The sequence below is a fragment of the Fundulus heteroclitus genome, unplaced genomic scaffold (assembly GCF_011125445.2).
Source record: "Fundulus heteroclitus isolate FHET01 unplaced genomic scaffold, MU-UCD_Fhet_4.1 scaffold_125, whole genome shotgun sequence".
In the NCBI taxonomy this organism is placed as follows: Eukaryota; Metazoa; Chordata; class Actinopteri; order Cyprinodontiformes; family Fundulidae; genus Fundulus; species Fundulus heteroclitus.
This window is the reverse complement of record NW_023396537.1, coordinates 18058-41568: the sequence shown is the minus strand read 5'-3', so window position 1 is coordinate 41568 and position 23511 is coordinate 18058. Positions and strand designations below refer to the sequence as shown.

The 23511-nt window shown below is 42.9% G+C and overlaps 1 long non-coding RNA gene across 1 annotated transcript; it reads right to left on the bottom strand.

Annotated features, from left to right (window-relative positions):
• Window positions 1-18642: 18642 nt before the first annotated feature.
• On the bottom strand, window positions 18643-22031 carry LOC118558378. Its single transcript, XR_004928330.1, has 4 exons — window positions 21964-22031; window positions 19231-19266; window positions 18771-19043; window positions 18643-18691 (listed from the first exon to the last, which is right to left on the bottom strand). It is a non-coding gene; the product is annotated as an uncharacterized LOC118558378 (long non-coding RNA).
• Window positions 22032-23511: the final 1480 nt, after the last annotated feature.

Genomic DNA, 23511 nt, shown 5'->3' with positions numbered 1-23511 from the left:
CTGATGAATATGCATTCATATGAGTTGATAGTGATTTTCTTGTAAAATAACTATCAACTCATGCATATTCATCGATGGTACTCTGTTAGTTTGGTCCAAATCCTGTACTGGAAAGTGCCTCAAAAAGGGTGCAAATACTTAATGTCACTAAAGATCACCAAAGGCCATGGATCAGATCGGCCTCATTTAGCAACTCAGCCTCACCAAATCTGGGCCCAGAACTCAACATTTGACCAAAATGGAGTGTAGTGCCATTTCGCACAGGTGGGTGGTGCTGTATAGGCCGGAGGGGTCGTGTCTGGGCATCCTGGCAGGTCCTGTTGAAGTCAGAGGCCCAATAGGAAAGCATGTGAAATCCAAAAAGGGTCAGAAGAGTGACACATGCCTGATAATCAATGAAAAATTTTAAAATGTTAAGAGGAAGTGAAATTTCAGATTCCTACATTCATCAGAGCCACTGCAGTGGGCGTCGAAAGTTGGCATGCAATGTCAATGGCACATGTCCCTGGGCTGTAGTAACCTCTGACCAGCATAGCTCCGTTGTCATGGAAACTCAGTCACACCTTTGCTGCACGCATGCAGACACTTTGGGTCAGAGTCTGTCTAATTGGAATAGAATGGAATACTTTGCCTCGAACAACACTAGATATTTCGTGAACCGTAAATGGTAGAGACATATTTTTTTCTGCGTTTATTTCGTAACGGACAGGGGAACAAGAATAACTATCGGTTTTTGCTGGAAATATTTTAATAAAGGTGCAAAAAATTATGATATAAAGGGGAGTTTTGATGGGAATGCAAAAATACTCTAAAAAGGGTCCTGAACAAATCGCTGTAGCTGAAAAAGTATAAGAGATATCAAAATAATTCTTTCATCATGAGTATCAGCAGGCTTTTGAGGACTATGGTGCTTATTTTTATATATTTATTTTAAAAATCGGTGTAGGCACAGCGACGATGTAAAAAAGTGGGTCATGTGGAAGTATGCAGGTCCAAAGCGTTTTCAGGATTTTGCATATTAGCTACTCCTGAACAAACTGTTCCTGTGGCAAAACCGTAACAGTTATCCACAAAATTCCTTTTTTGTGAGTGCCAGAAGGGCCTGGACATTCATGTATAAAAGTATCATGCTTGTACATCAAACGGTTTAGGAGTAGCAACGATGCGAAAACATGTGTTTTGGATTTTCAGGTGTCATTTTTCAAAAGCGCTCCATAGGAAATGATTTGGAAGGTTTTTGAGTTTGTGGTGGTGTGAGGTGATTTGCGAAAAATCTATAAATCCTACACCAATGAAGGTTACATTTCCTGCATCCAGACAAAATTACCTACGTTTTGATTTATAGTTTGTCTACATAGAGTGAAAATTGAGCGAGTAGGCTGAAGTTTTTCGGAGTTGTGAAATCTTTGAAAACGCCAGAGCAAGCCACTCTGGCAGTTGAAGAATTCTGTCACAAATACCTTTGTCACTCACCAGATGAACATGTTTTGATCACAGAACCATTAATTCAACAAAGGAGGATTATTTATACAATTAAGACATATCAGAATATATGTTTTCTACAGAAAGATTTTGCTTTGTAAAATACATGTTTAAAAATTAGTACGTTATTAGCCTTATATCTGCTTGGTGAGGCAGGTAGCCTACAGTCAACTATTCTTCTGACTGTACACAGAGCAATGTTAAGTAATAGAAACATCAAAACATACTAAATAGAAAACGTTGTAATTTACATTAAAGATATATAAATGATACTTGCCTAATATGTTCTCTAGATTAGGCTAGTTTTCACTAAAGTACTCTTACAGCACTAGTAGCCTGCTTAATTTTACAGGTGAGTATGGATGTAAGCTCGCAGAAACAGGTAAAACTCAATTGCTTCCTCTGGAGTAGCAGGTGGCTGTAGATGGTTTTCTGCCATTGCCAGGCAACAAATGTCAAAAACAATCTTATCACAAGGGTGCGGGCCTCTTGGCAGGCATTCTCCTCTGCAAGCTTGTATTTGTTGATGGACTACTGGTCTAAGGTAGTTTGTAGTGCCAAACAGGTTGGGAAAACTGTACAAAATTAGTGGTCGTCCACTTGGGGACACGGCATTCCTGGTGTGACGAATTCTGTGGCAGTTCCACAGATGGGCAACTTGCTGCAGTTCCCTCTGAAAAATTGATATTTTATCTATGGATATTTTACAAATGTGTATAGTCCTCTGTAAAATGTATTCTAAAGCGCTGCTGAACCATAAATAAGGTTTAAATAGAGAAAACCTTTGACTGAATTTTTGTTAGATTATGTTTTAATTATTCTACTATCTTAAGGATTAAAAAAATCTCAATTTGGTTATTTAATTTTTTTTAACGATATGCTAAACAGTCATTAAAATAGCACAGTAAATTATGGTAACATTTATTGCTAAAATAAACTAAATGTGTATACATTTTTTTTGATGAAGGAGCGATGCTTAAATAGATCTCCAGGTGGCGTAGCACAACAGATTCACACAGTCGCGCAAAACAAAAGCTTACATTTTCTGAGTCTTTGTTCATACATACATACAGACAGATAAAGGCTTTAAGAATTGAATTAAGAGGTGTACTAATGGAAGACAGACAGTCCTTGAATTGTATAACTCTGTTAAACTCTAATTTCAGTTTAGGTTACTTTAGGAACGCATTTGTGCAAATATTGACAGCGGATTGTGTCTTTATTTGATTGCATAGGAATTCTGTCAGAAATATTAACAGTAGCCTAAGCTATGGAAAAATGTGATTGTAAATGTATCCAATAACTATACTGCAGTGTGCAGTGACTGTTATTGCTTTCCTACAAGATAGAGGACTATATTGTTAATTGAAGCAAATAATGGTTAACAATGAATTTATTAGCCACTCAACCAATTCAAAGTATTATCTTAATTCAACCAAAAAGCAGAAAAACTGAGGCTACCTTCCTCAATTATATCCAGACAGGAGAATTGTATTACATTTTTATAATGGAAGTCTCCTGAGAAATGGTCCAGGTACTTTAAATCTTGAAAGACGTTCATCCGATATTGTGCATGGTGTTTTCTTAGAAATCCCCACCATTGTTCAATCCTTTGGTTATGCTAACTTTAGCCAGTAATGTAGCATCTCTCAGAAAACTGATCTTCATGATTACTTCTTAAAAATATCTGCATCTGTTCCACTGAACAGTTTTCTGTACCCAGGCCTGACCTGATACCCGTTCGAGCTATGCTCCTGTTTTCCACTTTGTCAATGAAGTACCCACCTATAACCCTGGGATTACTACTTGTGGAGTAGTAATCCCAGAGTAGCTTGTTGGACGAGTGTAATAAAAACTCACCAGCAGGAAGACACTCAAAGTATGTAGTATAATTAATGTCTTAATATCTTAGTTTGTAGGAGATCATTAATCCATATAAGAATAGATACCAAATAGAGCAACTTATCCCTATAACTAACAGGAGCAATGAGCGATATTTCACCACTAGGTGGGGCCAGAGCACTGCCTGCAGATCAAAACAAGCTGTGCATCAAACCAGGACTCTCTACATTAGGGATTCCCAAACTGTGGTGCGCGCAAAAGTATGTTCTAATTTTATTCCCACAACGTTTGTTATGATGGTTGAATTGATATAACTGCAACAGAATTTATTTTAATTTTTTTTTTTGGGGGGGGGGGGGGGGGGGGGGGGGGTTGTGCGCCAAGCCGGTTGGGACACTGAAATGGTAGCGGGGCTAAAAAAGCTTGGGAACCCCTGCTCTACATCATCTCCTGCTGCAACATTCTTCCCCTGCTCACATTTCCAGTCTCTTGTAAACAAGAAGAAAGAAAAAGGTCACAGTCCATCTGAAACGAAATCTTTAGTTCTTCACATCATTTTTTTGTTCTATCTAAAATAATGACACTTTGATTATCTCTGCTTTAACCAAAGTAGAAATAAATTGATTAAGTTCATGGTTCCAAAACAGGTTTTAACAGATTGATTTGAGGAAGAGATGAAATAAATCAGAGGTAGGAATCAGCGAAAGGATCAGTTAAGCTTTTTCACACAACATTTACTATTTTAGATCACATCATCTCATAGGAAAACATATTTTTCTTTATTATCAACTAAACTCAAACTTACCAGCAGAAACACTGAAGCTGAAAACCAGCAGAGACAACACGAGTGACTCAGTCAGAAAAGTAGACATGTCCTCTATCTGATCTTTTACCAATTTAGCCCTGAGATTAACAAAATCAGCAGCAACAGAGTTAAACTTTAAGAATTAACTCTGTAGAGCTCCCTTAGGGTTAGAGGAAACTTTAACTTAAATTAAGGCAAACTAAGAATTTCTAGTCAAGACGACAGCGGTTGAATCGAGGACTCGCTTCACTTTGACGGCTTCATGGAAGAAGGAGGAGGATCGTCAGAGTGACGCAGGAAGTACATCCTCTGCGGGGCTTTCTTGGTGAGGGAGTTGATGTTCAGCTCCCACTTTAGATCCTGGGAGATGATAGTTCCCAGAAAGCGGAAAGACTCCACAGTGTCAATGGTGGAGTCACAGAGGGTGATGGGGGTACTGGGGCTGAATTCTTCCTGAAATCCACAACCATTTCCACTGTTTTTACAGCGTTAAGCTGCAGGTTGTTCTCCCTGCACCAGGTCACCAGATGGTCAGCCTCCCACCTGCAGGTGGACTCGTCACCATCAGAGATGAGTCCGATGAGAGTGGTGTCGTCCACAAACTTCAGGAGCTTGACAGACTGATGACTGGAGGTGCAGCTGTTGGTGCCGTCCTCTCTACTGAGGACTACTTTAGTAGTGAAAAGACAACTTCTGCTGGAAATTCAGAAAAATTACAAAGAAAATTAAATGAAAGACAGATAAGACATTTACTTTAGTAACAACAAGTTTATTGCACCTTATGTATTAATCCTCCTCCTCTGATTTGTCACTCTGTGATTGAAATGCTTGGCTTAAAATTCTTTTCTGTTTCTTTAAACATAAAACTCTCTTTTTTTCCCTTTTATCTGGGTCAGTAATGAAAAGAAACCAGCAGGAGTGGAGAATCCATAGTTGATAATAAATTGAAGCAAATAAATATTGCAGCTTGTTGAATTGATTCTAGAATTTTTCTTTATTGTTTAACAATTATCCATCTATTTAGCTTTAAACCTTTCATTAGACAACTATTCCACCAATATCCAGGAAATGTAGACAGGTGTGTAAAATCAAGCACCTTGGCATGTTTCTTCCAGCATTAAGCCGGGCATACACTGTACGAGTTTTTCAGTTGTGGTACTTATATACATCTCAAACTGTGCGACGGAACCGCGGGGTTTAAAAGTTCACCGCTCACGATCTGTGGGGCGCGACGTGACCGAAGTGCTCACACAGTAGGTCATGCCCCCTCCGGAAGAGGGAAGAAAGTTTGGTACCCGCCGGCGCACCGAGGACGGCAAGGGCCTTGACCGCTGCACAGCGCCGAGGGAGCCGAGGGAGAAAGACGAGACGCCGGCCGCGCTGCACGGCAGACCGCCCGGCCTGGAACGCCCTCCCCATTACCCAGTCAGCTGTGAGCGGTATAACAATGTGAAAATGATTGGGAATGACAGAAACAGGAAGGACGGCTACGTAAACTGAGGGAGCGAGGGAAGTGGATACTGAGGTACATGGAGGTCTCTGAAAGCTTCAGCGGACCAAGAGGTTTTCACCATTCCATGCTCTCAATGTTCTACGAACACCATAGAGATGGTCCCTTCCTCTTCCATCCTGATTGAGCACCAGAGCACAAAGCACTGTCCATAAAGACATAGATGGCAGAGTCTGGTGTGGATGACCTTGAGTCCTGACCTTAACTCCATATAACACCTCTGGGATGGAGTCAAGCATGAACTGAAAGCCAAACCTTCTCATCCAACATCAGTGTCTGACCTCACAAATGCAATTCTAGCAGAATTGTCAAAAATCCCATAAACACTCCAGAAACTTGCAGACCGCTTTCCCAGAAGAGTTGAAGCTGTTTCAGCTGTTTTAGTGGACCAACGTGATATTTGACCTTATGGAGTAAGAATTCAGACTCAGAATCAGACTTACTTTAATGAAATTACCTTTGTTACATGCACCACAATACACACATTGTTATAGATATATATTCACAACATTCCACACAAGGTATTTCCATATCACAGTCATATCACTTCACCTTGGGAATCCCAGTGAAGTGATGGTGACTTGTCCAAAGAACAGTGCAGAGAATGCATTAAAGACAGTTACCGGGGGGGGGGGGGGGGGGGGGGTGGTGTTAGAATAACCGAGGGAGGCGTTGTAAAGATTGATAGCCACAGGCAGGAATGATTTCCTGTGGCGCTCTGGTGCATCTGGGTAGGAGGAGTCTTCTGCTAAAAGAGCTCCTCTGCTGGGCCAGTGTGTCATGGAGAGGGTGTGAGACATTGTCTAAGATGGACTGGAGCCTGGACAGCATCCTCCTCTCTGCCACTGCCGTCAGAGAGTCCAGCTCCTCTCCCACAACATCCCCCGCCCTCCTGATCACTTTGTTTAGTCTGTTGTTGTCAGCGACCTTCAGCCCGCTGCCCCAGCATGTGACAGCGAAGAAGAGCGTGCCGGCAACAACAGACTCATAAAACATCCTCAGCATCGTCCCACAGATGTTAAAGGACCTCAGCCTCCTCAGCAAAAACAGTCGGCTTTGGCCCTTTTTGTAGACTGCCTCAGTGTTTCTAGTCCAGTCCATCGCATGTTAGTGAAGTTCATGAGTCAAGGCAGGGGAGTGAATGCATTTGGCACTATAGTGTAGTTTACCTGTGTGAAAAAAAACCCTTTGAAAAAATAATTGTTTCTAAATAAATCTTTTAAAAGGTTATAGTAGAAGATATTTTTATTTTACTGAAGCAGCAAGAAGGTCTGGAGTTCAATATCCAGCGGTTCTTCTGCTTGGTGTTTACTCTGGCTTCCTCCCAGAGGCCAAAAATATGACTGTTAGATTAATTTGTCTGAGATGAATGTGTGTGTGTGGTTGTTTGTGTGTCTCCGTGTTACTCTTTGATGGACTGGTGACCTGCCCTGGTTGTACCCTGCCTTTTCTCCCAATGACTGCTTTTATTTTGAATCTGAACCATACATAACCATTTAGCATGCTTAGCAATCATAGAACAGGTGCACAGCAACGGTAAAATAAATCAATGAGCCAGCTTGTTAACAACGGCAAAGGAATTAAACTCCATTTAAATCAGGCCCTTCTACATCCCAGTGTCCGATATCTGTGTCCACAGGAGGTAGTTATGAAGTGGATGATCAGGGTCCGAAATGCTGTTATCTACAGACGACAGTTAAAGTCTCTTCCTTTGGCAGTGAAGCTAGTTTTACTCACAACAAGATTTTACTGTCTGGCTCCAGGAGTAAAGATCAAAGTGGGTTCTTCTTTCATCTCGCCGTAGAGAACAGTAGTGAAGCAGAGCTGCCTGGAAGCTAAAGACAAAAACAGAAGAAAGGATCAAATTACTGAATTGGTCACTTTGGGGTCTTTTTGTCATTGTGTGTCCTGTGAGGGACAACGGAAACGTTTTTGTTGTCCTTTTTGTATCTGTGCCTCAACCTGTGCTTCTAAAAGTTTGTTTTTGTGTTTGGAAAATCGTTTTTTTATTTTATTAGCTTCATTTACTGTGTTTCCTGCTCTATTCCTCATCGGCCACTAATGAATCACTCTTTCACTGCATAAACAGAACTAAAATAAGTAAACGTTTCTTAAAATGCCCTTGATTTGAGGAGTTAAATAAGATGATCTGCCAATGGAATAAGTTTTTACACTTAAAATAGAAACAATTCATCTCCATCATCTTATTTCAAGTGCAGGATATCTAATTATCTTATTTTAAGGGTAAAAATACTCGTTCCATTGGCAGATAATATTATTTACCCGTTCAAATCTAGGACAGAAACACAAATTTTACTTATTTTTAGGTCCGTTTTAACATGTCGCACATCAACATGTTTAGGCTTCCTAATGTACTGAAAAGGATTTAATGACTTTGACCATGTTCTTGTAGATTTTCAGAGGACACCTCAGTAAGGACAAATCTGTGGTTTGGCAACATTTTTGCAACATGATTCCACCAGTGCAATTTTATACGTTTTCTGGAGAAATCTGTTTTAGATAAGGATTTAGAGTTCACTGTAAATTCTATTAATAAAAAACATTTGAATTTTATCTCTTTATTACTCTGCAGCATCTGCTGTTATTTGTAGCTGAAGATAGAAAAGCTGCAAACAAAAGGTGTTATTTCCTCTAATCTGCTGGACGTGTTGCTGCCACTCATGCTTGGTGCTAACAGCCTCAAGTCTTAGCAGAAAAACCACAAACTGCAGCACAGAGGGAGCAACTTTAACTGTGATCTGCAGAAACAATAACCAACTAAAGAATAGAAAAGATATTGAACAAATGAATCATCAATGGAAAAGTGGATATTCAGACAAAACAGGTTGTTAGTATCGTCCGTCCGTCTCCGTCCATCTTCTTCCACTTATCCGGGGTCGGGTCGCGGGGGTAGCAGCTTCAGTAGGGAGGCCCAGACGTCCCTCTCTCCAGCCACTTGGGCCAGCTCCTCAGGAGGAATCCCAAGGCATTCCCAGGCCAGCCGGGAGACATAGTCCCTCCAGCGTGTCCTGGGTCCTCCCCTGGGCCTCCTCCCGGTGGGACGTGCCCGGAACACCTCACCTGGGAGGTGTCCAGGAGGCATCCTGACCAGATGCCCGAGCCACCTCAACTGGCTCCTCTCGACGTGGAGGAGCAGCGGCTGTACTCTGAGTCCTCCCCGGATGACTGAGCTCCTCACCCTATCTCTAAGGGAGAGCCCAGACACACTACGGAGAAAACTCATTTCGGCCGCTTGTATCCGGGATCTCGTTCTTTCGGTCACGACCCAAAGCTCGTGACCATAGATGAGGGTAGGAACGTAGATCGACCGGTAAATCGAGAGCTTCGCCTTTTGGCTCAGCTCTCTCTTCACCACAACGGATCGGTACAGCGCCCGCTTCACAGCAGACGCTGCACCAATCCGCCTGTCGATCTCCCGCTCCATCTTCCCCTCATTCGTGAACAAGACCCCAAGATACTTGAACTCCTCCACTAGGGGCAGCACATCCTCCCCAACCCGGAGAAGGCACTCTACCCTTTTCCGGTTCAAGACCATGGTCTCGGATTTGGAGGCACTGATTTTCATCCCAGCCGCTTCGCACTCTGCTGCGAACCACTCCATTGAGAGCTGTAGATCATGCCCTATGAAGCCAATAGGACCACGTCATCCGCGAATAGCAGAGACGCAATCCTAAGGCCACCAAAACGGATCCCCTCAACACCTTGGCTGCGCCTAGAAATTCTGTCCATAAAAGTTATGAACAGAATCGGTGACAAAGGGCAACCTTGGCGGAGTCCAACTCTCACCGGAAACGAGTCCGACTTACTGCCGGCAATGCGGACCAGACTCTGACACTGGTCGTACAGAGACCTGGTGTTAGTATGATTTGAAAATAATATCTCAGAAAAGAGCTTAAGGACTAACTCAACAACCGAACCAAACAACAATAATTGATGATCTAATCTAAAAAGACTAAGAAACAGAATCAGAATTCTGTCATAAATAAAAAGAAAATGGGTTCAGTATAGAGTTGAGGCATAAATGCAGCTTAAAATTCAACCAGATTTAAAGAAGAACTTTCGACAAACAATTATTATTACATATTAGTTTAATATCATCAAGTTTCTGAAAACATTCCTAGAAGACTTGGATCATCTGCAGATTTCCATGTTTACTCAAAACTTTAACTATTCAGTTACTATTTTAGCTCCGACCCAACAGAACCTCAAAACCAGCTACTGAGGTTTGGTTCCTGTTAACCATTGACTGACAGAAATAGAAATCATCACATAAAGCTACAAAAAAAGAAAATAAACCAAATCTAACCTTTGTTGACTTTGTTTTTCTGTCGATGATGAGAAATGTTGACGTCGCTGTCAGTAATGTATTCCTTAGAAATTTACTGAGTCAGAATATTTTTATAATAAGAACAAAGTTTCAGGTTGTAGCTGGAAAACATGTAAAAATCCAACTGAACGGGTTAAAATGTATTAATTGTTGCAGAGAACAAGTTGTGCATTTAGATCCAGAAGCCTGTCTCACCTTCAGACTTTCTCTGAACACATCGTCTCACCATCAGAACCAGAACCAGCAGCAGAACCACAACGATGACGAATGGAAGAGATAGGAGCAGGTAGGGAGGAGATGGATGGGAGGAAGGTGAAGGAGAAAGGAATGTGGTCGGAGCAGTGGTTGAAGGTTTCACTAAAATAAAGATATTTATTAAATTATCACCACAGTTCAGATATTTACTCTAGAGATGAAGGACTTCTGTTTTTACTTCCTGACCTGAGACAGAGATCCTGCTGGATGGAGACTCTCCATGACCGCTGATGCTACACCTGTAGAGGCCTTCATCAGAGCTGGTCACATGGTGGAGGGTCATGTGACCTGCAGACTCAGTCCTGATGAGGGAGCCATCTTTATAGAAAGCAGCTGGGAGGTTGGAGGGAGCGGTCTTTGTGTGACAGCTCAGAGCGACGTCATCTCCCTCCATCACAGGGAGGACAGGACTCTGCAGGATCACTGATCCACCTCAACACAGAGACAAACTACAGCATTTCATCCATTTCCACACAGCTTCATCAACACTAACTCCACAGTCTGATCTTACCAGTGACAGTGAGCTGGATGCTGCTGCTGGCTGCTCCCTCTCTCCACTCACACTAGTGTTCTCCAGTGTCACCTTGCACTAGGTAGTTCATGGTACAGGTAGAACCAGCTGGTTTCCCCCATCCATCTCCACACTGAGTCCTGGTTCCTCTGGTTGTGTTCCTCCTCACAGTCCATCCAGCAGAGCTGTTGTCCTCCTCACAGCTCAGAGACACAGAGTCTCCTTCAAAGAACTGAGATCTGCTGGGACTCACAGTGAGACCAGCTGGGAGGACTGAAAAGGAAAATTACATTAATTTATATTGTTGTTGTTCCACAGACTGATGAATCTACACCATACATATAACCATTTAGCACACTTAGCAATCATAGAACAGGTGCACAACAACGGTAAAATAAATCAATGAGCCAGCTTGTTTACAACAGCAAAGGAATTAAACTCCATTTAAAAACAGGCCCTTCTACATCCCAGTGTCCGATATCTGCGTCAACAGGAAGTAGGGTATGAAGTGGATGATCAGGGTCCGAAACGGCAACATCTACAGACGGCAGTTAAAGTTCCTTCTTTTGGCAGTGAAGCTAGTTTTACTCACAAAATTTCTATGTCTTGCTGCAGGAGTAAAGATCAAAGTATTTTCTTCTTCTTTCATCTCGGCGTAAAGAACAGTAGTGAAGCAGAGCTGCCTGGAAGCTGTGGACAAAACAGAAGAAAGGATCAAGTTACTGAATTGATCACTTTGAGGTCTTTATGTCAGTGTGTGTCCTGTGAGGGACAACGGAAACATTTTTGTTGTACTTTCTGAATGAAACCTGTGGTTCAAAAAGTTTGTTTTTGTGTTAGGGAAATCGTTTTTATTAGCTTAATTTCCTGTGTTTCCTAGTCGATTCCTCATCGGCCACTAATGAATGACTCTCTAACATATCGTAAATCAACATGTTTGGGCTTCCTGACGTACTGAAAATAATGTTTTTAACAGTATCCAGTTTGGCAATGTGGCAATAAGAATTGTCGTCTTAATGCAAAAAGAGCCTGAAAGATTTTACTTTCAGAAGTGGAGCATTACTGCTTTCACCATAGTGCTCTGCTTGATTTATAGATGTAAATAGTTTTATTATAATTCATGCAGGGAGAATTTCATTTTACACAGATACTACAAAGAGAAAGTAGAAGAGGAAAAGAAAAACAAGAAAAATAGGAGAAAGGGTGAAAGAAAGGGGAGATTAAAAGAAGAGAATGATAAAATGTCTTCAGTCTGCTTCATCACCTGCAAAGAGAGATGTAAAAAGAACAGCACAACCAACAGATATAGTATTGCAGATACAATAAAGCAACACCTTGATACATGTACTTGTAGTATTATTTAATAAGACATGTACAATGTTGTAGTTGAAGATAACAATAGTGGCTTTCTGTATGGAAGTGAATCTCTAAGTAGCTAGAACCCAGCACCTGTAGTTGCATGTGAGAGTGTGCTTGTATCTGTGAGGTTTATCCAAAAGAAAAATGATCAAAGTGGTTGTGAATAGCCAAAGACCCCCCGCCGCCCACCGCTACCTCCCAGAGCGCCGGGGCAAGCCCCGGGGGACCCACAATTCCAGATGCCCAACAGCACCCCCAAAGTTAAGGTTGCCCAAGAGGTGCCAACACAAGTAATCTGCCCCGCCAACCAAGGGAAGAGGTTAGACGGCCCCAAGGAAATCCCCGAGCAATGCCGAAGCCCCCAGGAGCCGCAGGGATGATCCCTTGGGCTCTGCTGGAAGCCAGCTGCACTGAAGTGGAACCGGCCATGGGCCCCAGGGACCCGAAGCCCTGGGGGGCCAGGCTCAGGCCGGCTGGGTGACAGTTAGTAGGAAGCATAGCTCTAGATTTCAGCCCCCAGGTCACCACCAATCCATCTGCGTTTCTAACAAATTTTCCCCTCTCAGCGACACACCCGCTGAAGGGCCGACCCTAATTATTGGCAGCTCTATTGTCAGAAACATGGCACTAGAGACACCAGGGACCATAGTCAAATGCCTGCCAGGGGCCAGAACGGGCAACATCAAATCCTACCTGAAACTGCTGGCTAAGGATAAGCGTAAAAACAGTAAGATTGTTATTCACGCTGGTGATAATGACACCTGGTTCAGCCGATCGGAGGTCACTAAACTAAAGTTGGTGTTGCTTCGGTGTGTAAGTTTGCTAAAACAATGTCGGACTCCGTAATTTTCCCTGGTCCCCTGCCTGATCTGACCAGTGATGACATGTTTAGCCGCATGTCATCATTCAACCGCTGGTTGTTTAGGTGGTGTCCTAAAAACGATGTGGGCTATATTGATAACTGGCGAACTTTCTGGGGAAAACCTGGTCTGATCCGGAGAGACGGCATCCATCCCATGCCGCCTCTCTTGGATGGTGCAGCTCTTCTTTCTATTAATCTTGCCGGATTTATTAGTTCCCCTAAATGCTGCCAACCCAGGGTCCAGATCAGGAAGCAGAGCCGTAGTTTAACACTCCTCTCTGCAGCTTCTGTACTGTTACCCACCCATTACCCCATTGAGACGGTGTCTTTTGCATGGCCAAAACTGAACATATCAAAAACTGATCTAAAAGGAACTAATCATAAAAATCTAATAAAAATCAATACGGCTCACTTTCAACCAAAAAAATAAAACAATTAAATGTTATCTATTAAATATAAGGTCTCTCTCTCCAAAGAATTTGTCAGTTAATGAATTGATTTCTGATAATCTGTCATGAGGCTCAGAGACAGGAAGACCCAGAATTCGACCAGACAAAGAGGTTTTGAGATCAAGCAGGATTTAATGATTAGATTAAGGCAAAACAGAGGTCAAAAATCCTAATCCAAAAATGATACAAACAATGGCAGTCCATAAAACTCATACCGGGAGGTGGATAACTTAAATGATCCAGAAGTAGACAGTACAGGAAAAAGTGTGGAACTTAAACTCACTGGAGACTTGACATGGAAAGACACAACTGACATGACTAGAATTGACGATGAACTGGCAGGGAAGTGGCAGAGGAGGGAGGCTTAAAAAGGCAGGAGAACAAAGGAGAGAGAGTGAGCTAATTAACCAGAAACAGGTGGATGTAATCAGAGGGGGGAAAACAAGCTGACAAAAAACACGTGGAAAGGAAACAGACACTAGACCAACCCTAGAACATAAATAACCATGAAGAACGAACCTAAGATAGAAGATAAACTAAGACTACACAGAGCACCGAAGGGAGATCAGAACTAAATACAAAGACCGGATAAATTAAAACAGTACAGAAGCTGAAGAATCTAAAACCAGACAGAACAGAAACAAAACCTAAGGTGGAAGACAAGAATAGCTGATCAAATGATAAACATAAACCAAAACAAAACCCAAATCATGACATAATCAGATTAATTTATTTTGTCTCACAGAAACCTGGCTACACGAGGACTACGTTAGTATTAATGAGTCAACTCCATCCATTCATCCATCGGTCCATCCTTCCGTCCGTCCATCCATCCATCCATTCATTCATCCATCCGTCCATCCATCCATACATCCATTTTCTGACCCGCTTAATCCCTCATGGGGTAGCAGGGGTTGCTGGTGCCTATTTCTGGCGTTCACTGGGCGAGAGGCGGGGTACACCCTGAACAGATGTCAACTCCATCCAATTATTTAAATTTCCACATTCCCAGATCTACGGGAGGACGGGGAGGAGTAGCAACCATCTTTCAGTCTGATTTATTAATTAGTCCCAGGCCAATTAATAACTACAGTTCTTTTGCACATTTAACCTTCAGTTTCCCTCATCCAAACTGCAAAGCAATAAAACTTATTCTCTTTGTTGTTTTTTATTGTCCACCAGGCCCTTACTCTCAGTTTTTGGAGCAGTTGTAAGACTTCTTATCTGATTTGGTGCTAAATACTGATAAGGTTATTATAGTGGGTGGTTTTAACATTCATGTTGACACTGAATGTGATAACCTTAGTGTAGCCTTTAAAACTATCCTAGATTCAATTGGTTTTTGCTCAAAATGTGCATAAACCAACACACTCTTGGCTTCATATTTTAGACCTTGTGCATTATTTATCAGATAATGCTGTATCAAACTTTAAAGAGTCTGTCCCCCTTTTAATATCTTTAGTATTGCAGAATGCCCTGCAGATCGCAGCAATGTTCTTTCTTCACATTCACAAATAGATGTTTTTGTTAACGGTGTGACCTCTTAATTGCGTTCTCTTCAGTACAGTTGCCAAACTTACCCAGAGTCACAGCTCTGTTGATTCATCCATTCCCTTAGCTCTTAGCAATAATGCCTTTATGGGATTCTTCATAAATAAAATTGATTCTATAAAAAAATTCAATAATTGGCATTTACCCAAACATGATTATCTCGTCTTTAGTAATTGATGCAGCGTTGGAGGAATCTTTAGAACCTGTGTGTTGTTTGAACTGTTTAGAAGCAGTAGAGCTTTCTGAGTTATCTAAAATTTTAGCTTCATCTAAACCTTCGACCTGTATGTTAGTCCCATCCCAACCAAGTTGTTTAAGGAGGTATTCCCTTTGAACATTTACAAAGTAATGACCTACTTGAGGAGTTTCAGTCAGGCTTCAGAGCTCATCATAGCACTGAAACAGCTCTGGTGAAGGTCACAAATGATATTCTCATGGCCTCAGACAATGGACTTGTGTCTATACTTGTCCTGTTAGATATCAGTGCTGCATTTGATACAGTTGATCACAATATTCTGCTACAGAGACTTGAGCATACTGTGGGGATTAAGTGGAAAGCATTAGACTGGTTTAAATCTTATCTATCGGACATATTCCAGTTTGTTCATGTTAATAATGAATCTTCTGCAACCTCTAGGGTCACTTGTGGAGTAACACAGGGTTCAGTTCTTGGACCAATTCTCTTTACTATATATATAATTCGCTTTACTATATATATATGAATCTGATTGGAAAAATTATGAGATGGCATGGGATTAATTTCAACTGACGTCCCATATCGTGAAGACCTTCGAGAGGCTAGTCCTGGAGCAGCTAAGGCCCATGGTCAGGCCCTTCACTGATCCACTACAGGTCGCCAACCAGGGAGTTGAGGACAGCATCATCTACCTGCTGAACAGAGTCTACACTCATCTGGACAAGCCGGCGAGCACTGTAAGAATCCTGCTGTTTGATTTCTCCAGGGCTGTCAACACCATCCATCCGGCCCTACTGGGTGAGAAGATCACTGCGATCCAGGTGAAGGCCTCCATCGTGTCCTGGATTGTTGTTTACCTGACAGGCAGACCACAGTATGTACGCCTACAGAACTGGGTGTCTGACAGGGTGGTTAGTAACACTGGGGCACCTCAGGGCACTGTCCTCTCTCCCTTTCTCTTCACCCTATTCACCTCAGACTTCAGCTATTGAGTCATGCCACTTACAGAAGTTTTCTGATGACTCAGCAATAGTTGGTTGCATTGAAAGGGGTGATTAGAGGTAAATTAGGACTTTGGTGGGCAACTTTGTCACTTGAAGTGAGCTGAACCATCTGCAGCTCAATGTGACAAAGACTAAGGAGCTAATAGTGGATCTGAGGAGGACAAAAACACCTGTGACCCCTGTTTCCATCCAGGGGTTCCCTGTAGACACTGTGAAGGAGTATAAGTACCTGGGAGTGTTGCGGGGGTTGCGGACAACAACAGACTAAACAAACTGATCATGAGTGCCGGTGATGTCGTGGGGGAAGAGCTGGACACTCTGATGACCGTGGCAGAGAGGAGGATGCTGTCCAGGCTTCAGTCCATCTTGGACAATGTCTCACACCCTCTCCATGACACACTGACCCAGCAGAGGAGCTCTTTCAGCAATGCCTACCTCTGTGATTCAGACCCCCCCCCTTTGTAACTGACATTTATTCATGCTGTTGCACTGTTTTTGCACAACGCTACTATCACTTTATTTTAGATCTATAATTATATGTCCCCCGCGACCCCATGAGGAATTAAGCAGGTCAGAATATATATATATATATATATAAAATATAAAATAAAATATAAAATGCTGACTCCGATAGGCACCCCCACTCTCCGAGAACCCACCCGGAGAGGATGGCTCCACCAGCCGGACCACCATAGCCTGGGGCCTAGGGAAAGGTGGCAGGGCCCGTGACCCAACCACTCACCAGGACCAACACCTCCACCCCCAACCCGCCCACAAAACCTTCCCCAGATGAAAGCCGCACCAGGAGACGGCATGGACCAGGACCGAGATAGGGGGCCGGACATGGAGCCCTTCAAACATGACACATTCCCCCAACCCCCACCCGAAACTGTAATCCCTCCCCATCACTAATATTCACGCAAATCCACACATATACGACAATAAACAACCAGGCTGGCTTCATCCCCAAGGGGAGAGTATCTGCCATGAGATGTTAATTACTTTGACCATGTCCTTGTAGATGGTGAGAGGACATCTCAGTTAGGAGGAATCTGTGGTTTGGCAACATTTTTGCAACATGATTACTCCAGTGCAATTTTATACATTATTATTTATAGTTCTCTGTAAATTCTTTTGATAAAATCATTTGAATTTTATCTCTTTATTACTCTGCAGCATCTGCTGTTATTTGTTAGTGAAGATAGAAAAACTGCAAACAAAAGGTGTTATTTCCTCTAATCTGCTGGACGTGTTGCTGCCACTCATGCTTGGTGCTAACAGCCTCTAGTCTTAGCAGAAAAACCACAAACTGCTGCACAGAGGGAGCAACTTCAACTGTGATCTGCAGAAACAATAACCAACTAAAGAATAGAAAAGATATTGAACAAATGCATCAATGGAAAAGTGGATATTCAGACAAAACAGGTTGTTAGTATGATTTGACAACAACCAAACCAAACAACAATAATTGGTGATCTAATCTAAAAAGACTACAGAAACGGAATCTGAATTCAGTCATAAATAAAAAGAAAATGGGTTCAGTATAGAGTTGAGGCATAAATGCAGCTTAAAACTCAACCAGATTTAAAGAAGAACCTTTGACAAATAATTATTATTACACATTAGTTTAATATCATCAGGTTTCTGAAAACATTCCTAGAAGACTTGGGGCACCTGCAGAAGTTTCTGTTTACTAAAAGCTTTAATTATTCAGTTACTATTTCAACAGAACCTTAGAACCAGCTACTGAAGACTCGTTCCTGTTAACCAACTGACTAATTGAAAAAAAATTATCACATAAAGCTACAAAAAAAGAAAATATACCAAATCTTACCTTCGTTAACTTTGTTTTTCTGTCGTCGATGATAAGAAATGTTGACGTTTCTGTAAGTAATGTATTCCTCTCCACCTTCTGGATCATATGAAGAGAAATTAACTGAATCTAAATTTAGAGTCAGAATGTATTGTTGCAGAGAACAAGTTGTGCATTTACATCCAGAATCCTGTCTCACCTTCAGACTTTCTCTGAACACATCGTCTCACCATCAGAAACAGAACCAGCAGCAAAACCACAACAATGACGAATGGAAGAGACAGGAGCAGGTAGGGAGGAGATGGATAGGAGGACGATGTGGGGGGAGAAGAAGGTGAAGGAGATAGGAATGTGGTCGGAGCAGTGGTTGATGGTTTCACTAAAATAAAGATATTTATTATCTCCACAGTTCAGATATTTACTCTAGAGATGAAGGACTTCTGTTTTTACTTCCTGACCTGAGACAGAGATCCTGCTGGATGGAGACTCTCCATGACCGCTGATGTTACACCTGTAGAGGCCTTCATCAGAGCAGGTCACATGGTGGAGGGTCATGTGACCTGCAGGCTCAGTCCTGATGAGGGAGCCATCTTTATAGAAAGCAGCTGGGAGGTTGGAGGGAGCGGTCTTTGTGTGACAGCTCAGAGTGACGTCATCTCCCTCCATCACAGGGAGGACAGGACTCTGCAGGATCACTGATCCACCTCAACACAGAGACAAACTACAGCATTTCATCCATTTCCACACAGCTTCATCAACACTAACTCCACAGTCTGATCTTACCAGTGACAGTGAGCTGGATGCTGCTGCTGGCTGCTCCCTCTCTGGACTCACACCAGTAGACTCCTGAATCCCATGACAACAAGTAGCTTATGGTACAGGAAGAAGCAGATGGTATCCCCCATCCATCTCCACACTGAGTCCTGGTTCCTCTGGTTGTGTTTCTCCTCACAGTCCATCCAGCAGAGCTGTTGTCCTCCTCACAGCTCAGAGACACAGAGTCTCTTTTAAAGAACTGAGATCTGCTGGGACTCACAGTCAGAGCAGCTGGGAGGACTGAAAAGGAAAATTGTGAAAAATACCTCTACGTTTAAAAGGTAGACTAAAATGGAAAATTACATTAATTTATATTGTTGTTAAAATAATTTTAACAGTTAGACTCTTGCTTGTATCTTAAATTCCCCTCCCAAATATTTCCTAATACAATATATTTCAGTTTTAATGTTAATATAAATGAACCAACCTTCATTTGTTTTGCAGCAAAGCATCAAACAAGGAACTGAAGAGAAATAAAACCTATTGGTTACAGTTGAACAAATGAAAGTACATGAGAATTTCACAATCCAGACATTTTATCCTCCAGAAACAATTATTACATTACAACTTCATTATTCATCCATCCGTCCATCCATCCATCCATCCATCCATCCATCCATCCATCCATCCATCCATCCATCCATCCATCCATCCATCCATCCATCTTCTTCCTCTTATCCGGGGTCGGGTCGCGGGGGTAGCAGCTTCAGTAGGGAGGCCTAGACGTCCCTCTTCCCTGTCACTTGGGCCAGCTCCTTCGGGGGATCCCAAGGTGTTCCCTGGCCAGCCGAGAGATATAGTCCCTCCAGCGTGTCCTGGGTCTTCCCCTGGGCCTCCTCCCGGTGGGACGTGCCCGGAACACCTCACCAGGGAGGCGTCCAGGAGGCATCCTGACCAGATGCCCGAGCCACCTCAACTGGCTCCTCTCGACTGGAGGAGCAGAGGCTCTACTCTGAGTCCTCCCCGGATGACTGAGCTCCTCACCCTATCTCTAAGGGAGAGTGCAGACACACTACGGTGAAAACTCATTTCGGCCGCTTGTATCCGGGATCTCGTTCTTTCGGTCACGACCCAAAGCTCGTGACCATAGATGAGGGTAGGAACGTAGATCGACCGGTAAATCGAGAGCTTGGCCTTTTGGCTCAGCTCTCTCTTCACCACAACGGATCGGTACAACGCCCGCTTCACAGCAGGCGCCGCACCAATCTCCCTGTCGATCTCCCGCTCCATCTTCCCCTCATTTGTGAACAAGACCCCAAGATACTTGAAGTCCTCCACTAGGGGCAGCACATCCTCCCCAACCCAGAGGAGGCACTCTACCCTTTTCCGGTTCAAGACCACGGTCTCGAATTTGGAGGCACTGATTCTCATCCCGGCCGCTTCGCACTCTGCTGCTAACCGCTCTAGTGAGAGCTGTAGATCACGCCCTGATGAAGCCAATAGGACCACGTCATCCGCGAATAGCAGAGACGCAATCCTAAGGCCACCAAAGCGGATCCCCTCAACACCTTGGCTGCGCCTCGAAATTCTGTCCATAAAAGTTATGAACAGAATCGGTGACAAAGGGCAACCTTGGCGGAGTCCAACTCTCACCGAAAACGAGTCCGACTTATTGCCGGCAATGCGGACCATCTCTGACACCGGTCAAACAGAGACCTGACAGCCCTTATTAAAGGGCTCTGTACTCCATACTCCCGGAGTACCCCCCACAGGATCCCCCGAGGGACACGGTCAAATGCCTTCTCCAGATCCACAAAGCACATGTAGACTGGTTGGGCAAACTCCCATGCCCCCTCCAGGATCCTGCTGAGGGTGTAGAGCTGATCCAGTGTTCCACGGCCAGGACGAAAACCACACTGCTCTTCCTGAATCCGAGATTCTACTATCCGACGGACCCTCCTTTCCAGAACCACCGAGGAGATTTTTAACCACCTCGGTGACCTAAACATTAGAGATGGGAGAACCCAGCAGCCGGAAGACGTTTTATCATTTTTCCCTTTTATCTCTTCTTTCTTTCACCTCTTCTCTTTCTTTTTTTCTCTTCTTGTTCTTTCTTTACTCTCCTACTTTCCCATTGTAGTGTCCACATAATTTGAAATACTCCCTGCAGGAATCACAATAAAACTATTTACATGCTTAAAGTAAGCAGAGCAGTATGCGAAAGCTGATTGCTCCACTTGTGAAAGCAAAATCTGTCGAGCTCTATTTGGCATTAAGACATAAATTCTTATTGCCACATTGCTAGACTGGAAAAAAAATAGAGAGATGGGAGAACCCAACCCAGAGTCCTCGGGCTCTCCTTCCTCACTGGAAGACGTGTTGGTGGGATTAAGGAGGTCTTCGAAGTATTCCGCCCACCGAAACACGACGTCCCGAGTCGAGGTCAGCAGCACACCACCCCCACTATAAACAGTGTTGGTACTGCACTGCTTCCCCCTCCTGAGACGCCGGATAGTGGACCAGAAAGGCTTGGAAGCCGTACGGAAGTCTTTCTCCTTGGCCTCTCCGAACTCTTCCCACGCCCAAGTTTTTGCCTCAGCAACCAGCCGAGCCCCCTGCCGCTTGGGCTGCCGGTACACATCAGCTGCTTCCGGACTCCCAAAGGCCGATAAAGCCCGATAGGACTCCTTCTTCAGTTTGACAGCTTCCCTCACCACTGGTTTCCACCAGCGTTTTAGAGGGTTCCTGCCAAGACATGCACCGACAACCTTGTGGCTACAGCTCAACTAGCTACCTCAGTAATAGAGGCACAGAACATGGTCCACTCAGACTCAATGTCCCCCACCTCCTTTGGAGGTGATCTTCATTAAATCTGTATTTATTTCCTCAAAATAATAACTTTATCCACACTTGGCATTGATATCTAAATTAGTTTAAACAGTTTATTCTCCTTTTCATCATCTTCTTCATCAATATCCTGTCATTTCATATCACAGTCATGTTCAGTGTTTTCAGTTTATCTGAGGTGTGTCCATGAAAGCCAGCGCTGTGTTACTAAGAGCTACAAAGAGGCAGTAAAGTCACTTTTCTTCCTGCTTGATGTGTAAAAGCTCTTTCATCTGAATTCAGCCTGACGTTTTGGCCCAACTCTTTGACTTAGGTTAGAACAGAGCAGACAGTAAATTTACTTTGCCTGAACAACAACAGGTTTTGTACTTACAGAGCAGATATTGTAGAGATGTTTCCATCATGGTGCCACTTCACGGTCTGACCTCTGTTGGTTTTCTGTTGGGGCCTCAGACTAAAGCCCGCCTTCTTCCTGAAAACATCAACCTGTGGTTGGTTCCTCTTTCTTTCTAACATACAAGTGATTGTTTTCTCTGTTTAAAGCTGCAGTAATAAATCTGTCATAGAAACATAATTATAACAGATTATTAGAAAATACCTTGATAAAAGCAATACATTTGTTATATTTACATCATGTGGACGAGAGGAACTGGAAAACTGGAACCAAGTAGGATATCAGAATCAGAATAAACTTTATTCACAAGGTGTGAGGGTAAAAACAAGGAATCCGAATTCAACAGGCAAACAAGTAACAGAAAATAGACATGACTACAATCTATGACAAAAAATACGTTTTCAGGGTACATCTGTGATGCTATCCCAGCAGCTCCTTTCAGTTCCTTTGTTTGGGGGATTCTCCCTTCAGTCTCCTCTTCAGGAGGTAAAATGCTTAAGCTATTTAGCTTATTCGCCCATTTGAAGTCGCCTACACACTGGGTGTTCGTGTCCTGAAATTATTTTTCAGGGATCATTGGTTCTGTTGTCTGCGACAGGCTGGCGACCTGTTCAGGGTGTACCCCGCCTCTCGCCCAGTGAACGCTGGAGATAGGCACCAGCAACCCCCGCGACCCCATAAGGGATAAAGCGGTTTGGAAAATGGATGGATGGATGGTTCTGTTGTCCTTCAGCTGTGACTCTGAAGACCTACAGGATTAAAATGGAGGTGCAGCTGCAGGACAGCAACATCAGTGATGTTTGGAAAAGCCTATAGATAAAAACAACCTGGAGTCTGTTTAAAACCACCATGGAACCAACAGGTTCAACCAAATTTGATTGTTACTGAAATTAAATAGACATTAAACTGACAAAGACATAACTTCGTGCAATATTAATTATAAGACTAAGTTTATTCAATCAACATCACCTCAACTCAACAGTATATTGCATTTTTTAGGTTTATGTCTCAGCACTTCTAGATAAAAACAACCTAAAGCTACTTGCTTCGGTTTAATTCAGACAGGCTTTTTCTGCAGGTTTAACCGTTTTATTTTGTCGTTTTATTTTAAGTCTCTTTACAAACTTCTTTGATAAACTTTTTCTATGTTTAGCCCCAAACAAACATGAACAACAAGTTTTAATAGTTAGAACCAGCCTCCTGAACTTGAGTTAGACCTGTTGAAGCTACTGAGGAACCACCATGCTGCTGTGGTCAGAACAGTTCCGCTAAAACCTTTAAAATTAAAAATAACAGTGAAGTTAATGTGAACTTTGCTCAACACATTGATAAGGAAACACTGAAACACACTCAGGAGACTCTGTGTGCATCTTGCTGAGCTCTTTAACAGAGAAAGAAACACATTTTCACCAGAAGTAGATCTTTAGAAGCAGAATGTAAATGAGCTGACTGCTGGATGTTTCTGCTTGAACTGGAAAGAACTGGAAAGATAACAATATTTACTTTAGTAACAACAAATGTTCTGCA